Source organism: Mastomys coucha, unplaced genomic scaffold, assembly GCF_008632895.1.
Source record: "Mastomys coucha isolate ucsf_1 unplaced genomic scaffold, UCSF_Mcou_1 pScaffold22, whole genome shotgun sequence".
NCBI classification, from domain to species: Eukaryota; Metazoa; Chordata; class Mammalia; order Rodentia; family Muridae; genus Mastomys; species Mastomys coucha.
In genome coordinates, this window is record NW_022196905.1 from 224,918,918 (window position 1) to 224,924,917 (window position 6,000).

The 6,000-nt window shown below is 45.2% G+C and overlaps 1 protein-coding gene and 1 long non-coding RNA gene across 5 annotated transcripts in view; one reads left to right on the plus strand and one right to left on the minus strand.

Annotated features, from left to right (window-relative positions):
• The window catches only part of LOC116069785 (multidrug resistance-associated protein 9), a 72,419-nt gene extending 66,816 nt beyond the window's left edge, over positions 1 to 5,603 (minus strand). For 2 of the 4 annotated variants that reach the window (XR_004110139.1, XM_031340699.1), the window contains exon 1: positions 5,433 to 5,601. The gene's annotated coding sequence lies outside the window, so the exon portion shown is untranslated. Of the gene's footprint in view, positions 1 to 3,930; positions 3,952 to 5,432 lie in introns of those variants that run through there. The other 2 variants (XM_031340700.1, XM_031340701.1) reach the window with 2 other exon arrangements.
• The window catches only part of LOC116069787, a 4,962-nt gene continuing 4,556 nt past the window's right edge, over positions 5,595 to 6,000 (plus strand). The window contains exon 1 of the long non-coding RNA XR_004110141.1: positions 5,595 to 5,788. This is a non-coding gene — a long non-coding RNA (uncharacterized LOC116069787). The remainder of the gene's footprint in view (positions 5,789 to 6,000) is intronic.

Below are 6,000 nucleotides of genomic sequence, written 5' to 3' on the forward strand. Positions count from 1 at the left end.
GAGTCAATCCAAAGAACCACTGAATAAATAAATACCTAAGCAAAGCAGCTAGAAAAGGAAAACGCCAATAAGACATAAATATACAGAAATGCATTAGCGACTTTCAGAAAAGGAAGTGTTTCTTAAAGCAAATGTAAAACATTAAAGTCTTGCCTATGGCCACTGCACTGAAGTCACAAACTTGTCGATCAGAAGGCATCATTTGTTAAGAGTTTAAAAAAGAGAAGCAATGAGCTGATGTACATACAACCCCTTAACTATAAAAACATTAGTATGTACTGTTTATCAAACATTCCAAAGGCCAATAATGTATAAATACTCACTTAGGAAGGTAAACAGAAGATGTAGCTAGGCAATTGACAGAGGAGCTCACTGAACATAGGGTCAGGTGTCAGGGCACACAGCTGTAGTCCCCACACTGACGGGACAAGTCAGGACTGAGTTTGAGGTCAGTCTGTGCTACACAGTAAGAGCCTGCCTCAAAACAACAACAAATTCTTTCTAAAACACACAGAAAAATATGCCTGGCCCCTAGGTTGCAGAAATGTTTAAAACCACAATAATAGCTATTTCTGATTCTTCGAGTAGGCAATATCATACATGATGCCTAAAGGTTGTAGGTCTCAGCATAGGTAAGGTGCACAGCCACTCCTAAGCCCTTGCTGGCTAGAATGTAAATTATGCCAATAGTTCACAAATCAATTTGGCATTATCTGGTCAAGTTCAAGATTATCTTATCAACGTGGCCAGCAATCAGGCATCCTCCATATGGCAGATGACGTCATCTCCCTGCTTATGCAGTTGTTCGCAGAGTAGCCTAAATTTTACAATCTGCTTCACTATCGCCTCTAATTCTCTCCTGACTCTGTTAGCCTTTTTTCTCTCATGCTTCTTGGTGTCAATCCTGAAATGCAATACAAAACATGCACAAGCAAACAACCCACAAAGGAAAAGAAAAGAAACACAGAAAAAACAAACAAAAAACCATTGACGGCCTCTCCACTGCTGTTTGCTATTTTCAAAGTGCACAGATAGGAAAATAGCTTAACAAGCTGAATACAGTGAACATGGTGTATTACCACTTAAAACTAAAGACAAATGAAGTGGACTAGCACACATGATAAAAATGAGACACACAGACACACAGACAGACAGACAGACAGACAGACAGACAGACAGACAGAGACAGAGACAGAGACAGAGACAGAGAGAAACAGAGAATATGAGACAATCTTAAACGAGCAAGTTAGCAAGCTGAACCATACTAAAGGCCTGAGGCTTTCTCCTACTTTGTAGACAGTTGACAGTGTTAGGCCCTTTGAGCCTGTTTCCCACCAGGCTTCTCTTGTGCTTATCAGAAATCCCTCACAGCCTTCTCTACCCGAAGCTCTGTCTCTATAGCCCTCTCCTAAATTTTCTGTGTTCACTGCAACTTCACACTCTGGTCTTTTCAACCAAATTCGACCCAGCTATGACCACAGAGTGGAGAAGAGCCCAGGCCCTGGCACTCTCTCTGTTCTCCATCCTGCTTCTCCAGCTATGCCACAGCAAGAGGGAGAGTCATATCGGGTTCCCCGACCAGACACCTCCATAGACTCCCTCTGGCTTCCGGGCCTTTCCCATGTCCACTCCCTGCTCAGTATTTCCTGATTAGAAGAAGGAGAGCTTATCAGGTAAAAAGGACAAAAGAAAGAAGGAAGGAAGGAAAGAAAGAAAGAGAAAGAAAGAAAGAAAGAAAGGAAGGAAGGAAGGAAGGAAGGAAAGAAAGAAAGAAAGGAAGGAAGGAAGGAAGGAAGGAAAGAAAGAAAGGAAGGAAGGAAGAAAGAAAGTCAAAAGTTCTGAAAGCAAACACCAGTCATTTCAAAATAAAGAATTACAGAATGTAGGTATTGAGAGGACCCAGAAGAGACGCTCGCACAGCAAAGAGCCTCTTACATGAGAATCCCCTCCTGGCCAAGGTGACACGCTTCAGCCTCCACTCAAGACGGCTCTCACATTGTGTTTATGTAGGAAATGCATAATCTGATGGAAAGGGAAGCCCAGTCACACCCACAGGAGCTCTTTGCAAACTTAGCCCGAGCTCTTGAAAACCTTGGCGTCATGGAAGATGGAGGAAGTAAGGAAATGCTCCTGCTTAGAGAAAGCAAAGGCAGGACAGCTTCAAACAGCACAGTCCTGTGTGGCACACTGGACAAGAAAGAAAAGATTAAAGGACAAGAATGGGGCAGCCGAAGACATTTGACTGGGCTGTAGACTGGGCAGCAACATTAGGTTAAAGACAAATACCTCCATTTTGATTGCTGAATGATGGGACATACTTATCGTGTTGATGATTCTAGTTATGTAAGAATCCATACTTTTGAAAAATTAGTATTCAGAGAGAATGCAGCAAATTATATGAGACTTTCAAATGTGTCAATAAGGACAGTAAAAGCCAAGCGTGGGGACTCACACCTGCAGTTTTGGCACAGAGCACAGGCACGGAACACAGGCACGGGGTCCAGAGGTCACAGACAGCACTAATAAATAATGCATGCACAGAATATTAAAGTCATCCTGGCAGCTTGCTGTTTTGTCTGGGTACAGCTGAAATTTCTTATCATTATTCTTGTCTTTCTGTGAATTTGAAATCATTTTAAAATGAGGAGTTAAATGCTTTAAGAAGAAGTTCTGCTAGAGGGAACTTGCTTTCCTTCTGTGAAACCGATTGCCATTTCCCTGTCTTAGGTAGGGATCAGGCAGACCACATGTATGCCTCTGCTGTTTGAAGGCAATCATTGTGTTTGTTTTGTCTTGTTTTCTTTTGTTTTGGGCTTATGCCCAACCTCTATTCCTCTCTTATCCAGGTTCAGTTTCTGCTTCTTCAATCTTGAGCAGAGTCATCCTGCCTTACATAGGACTTCTGGTTACTTGTTCACCTTTTAACTGGTGAAGGCTCCTGTTGGCAGCTAGTCTAAGAGGTCAAACAGCCCGATACAGAAGGCCAGCCTCCCTGATGGCCAACACAGAAGGTCATACATAGGACATTGGTGCTGTGAGGTTGTTTCCTTGAACACCCCGTAGGGATTGCCGAGTTGTGATTTCTTTCCTAAGACAGCCTGGAAGCTCTGCAGCTGGAATGGCATTTTACTAAAATTGGCAGCCCAGGGTGGGGGGAGTGAGAGTCTTCAAATCAGGAAGTGTGCTTTGGCTAACGACTCTCTCCCGTCTGGCATGCCATCCTTTGCCAGGAGCAAGAAGCTGCCTAGAGGTAGGAATCTGTGTGCCAGCAGTCGCAGAGAAACAGGAGCAGCTGAGAGAACTGGGGGATAGGCAGCTTGCTAGGTCAGGGACCCTGCAGCCAGCATTCATGATGGAATACCTGATTGGCAAGAGATCATGAAGCAGTCTCTAGGGCCCCTTGCTGCATTCAGGTGGGGGGTCCTAACCTAACTTCAATATGCTGGGCAGGCAGAAGCAGAGACTGTTTACTTAGAGCAAATAACACAGCATATACAATTTAGAAGTCCATTTTATATGGTCTGCATAGTTCAATTTTTTTTTTTCAGTTTGTAAAAAAGCATGTATTAAGAGCAGTACTTAAAAAAAAAAAAGGATTTCTTGCTTTGCCAAAAATCTCAACAGCTTTCATGGCTATAATCAGACACTGTAAGAAGCAGGCAGCCGTGCTCCACTGAGCCACAGCCTGCAGCTCTGCAGCCGGCCCCAGCTCTTGATCATCATGTGAGCACTGGTGCTGTCCTCATACTGGATTTGTTTGTCCCTGTCCTTGACTCTGCTCGAAGTGGGAGGAGAAGCGATGTCTAGAGGGCAGCTTTATAGGAAACATCTTCTCTGCCTACTCCTGTGCTTTCCCATACTCCGCCTTGCCTCTCTAACTCGGACTTCTTACAAGGACACATTTCAGATTAGAATTCTGGTGTTGCTTACCATCTACAGTAGCCACCCTTCCTCGGTACTCCATCAATCCTTTGCAGCTGCAGCTTTCACCTGAAAACCCTCCCATATAAAAGGCTCTGGTCCTCATCTCTCCTCATAAATTCTCTCACCACCCCCTCTTCCTCCCTCTCTCCCCTCTCTCTCTCCCTCTCCCTCTTTCTCCCTCTTTCCATGCCTCCCCTCTCCCGTCTCATTTTCTGGTGCTAGATATTGAATCCAAGGCTTTATGCACGCTACTGAACTACACCCTAGACCAATAAATCCATTATTAATATAAAGTATCTGATGCCTCATATCCCCCCTCCTAACTTCCTTCAAGACCTGAGCTACCTACATACAGTTCAGAGGAGACCCTTTTAGGTGGCTTTCTTCAGGTCTGGCCCCTCACTTCTACTACTTAGCCATATTAGCTGACCCCAGTACCCTATGGTTAGCCAGCCCACAATGTTAATCTTGAGTGATAAGGAGCTGGCATCAGAGTTGGGTGCTGATGGGAGGAGAGCCAAGGGAAGGCAAGGCTGCGGATAAGCAGCACAGAGGTCTGTTCAAGTCTTCTCATCCCTAAAGGGCCAAAAATGGTATCTCATGGTAGAATCTCCAAAGAAGATTATCCACTAACAGAGATGGTCTACTATGACTGAACAAAGAAAAGAGCTCTCATTTTAAACCTCTTAGAACCACACAGTGATGCCATGTGAATTCAAGATCTTTCTTCAAAAAAAAAAATTAATCTTTTGGTTAAACTGTGAACAGTGCTCTGTGAGCATGCATGTGTGCCTGTGTGTGGTGGTTTGAATAGGTTTTGCTCCCATAGACTAATGCGTTTGAATGCTTAGTGCATAAGGAGTGGATGTGGCCTTGTTGGATGAAGTGTCACTGTGGAGCAGGCTTTGATGTCTCCTATGCTCAGGCTATGCCCAGCTGGCACACAGTCTCCTTCTGCTGCCTACAGATCAAGATTCAGAACTCAGCTAATTCTCCAGCACCATGTCTGCCTGTGTGCTGCCATGCTCCCAACCTAACAATAAATGGACTGAACCTCTGAAACAGCAAGCCAGCCTCAATTAAATGGTTTCCTTTATAAAAGTTGCCATGGACATGGTGTCGCTTCACAGCAATGAAACTCAAAGTAAGACACTGTGCATGCACGACAGAAAGATCTAACTTATTCAGTATTGGCTTCTGTACATCACAGATGTTTAAATCCTGTCTCGTTTCTATTTTTTTCTTTTACATTCTACAAGGCTCCAAAAGTAGAATTGTCCCAGGCCTCTTTCTTCTCTAGAAACCCCAAGCCAGGGCTTCTTCCTGCAGCGGTAGACGAGGTTATATATGTGTAGCACAGCCTGATGGGTGACAAAGGCCCCTCATGACTAAACAGAGGCCACTAGTTGCAACAGAGATGAGCTTTACCTGTGCAGGGAAAGAGCAAGTCCCTAGGATGAAATAGAGAGGAAGAGTGACCAGAAGCCATGGCCCTTGGCCCTTCTTACCTAGCTTTCTCCCCTCTGGACCTCAGATTTCTTTCCCCTTGTCCCACCTGCTGGGAGCCTTCCTCTCCAACTGCCCCATTCAACTGCCACTCCCACCACACCTGAGGAGGGAACTCTGAGAGAGCCAACATTCCCTCAGGCCCACATTGAAGGGCACCGCCCCATCCCAGGACTTGATCTGTAGGGCACCAGGCTCCTGCCGTGAGCACTAGAGCTTACCAGGCATACTGGCCTAGCCTTGCCTCCAGCTTGTCACAGCACACCACAGCCTATGAGGAGATGGCTCTTCCTCCAACCCCAACCCCATTGCTCGATGAAACCACAGGGCAGAGGTCTCCCAAGTGGCTCCAGTGCAGGTCAGCAGCTGAGGTCAATGCTTACATCTCCTGACTATCACGTTAGGCCCTGTATATCTCTGACCCCATGTTCCTGATGAAAAGATAACTGTATGGGCTGAGAGGAAGTAAGAAACCAACCTACACAACAGAAAATCTGATTCATTCACTTGTTCATTCATTCATTTAACAGAAATCAAGGGACAAATTGAGTTAGTGCGCAACCCCCCCCC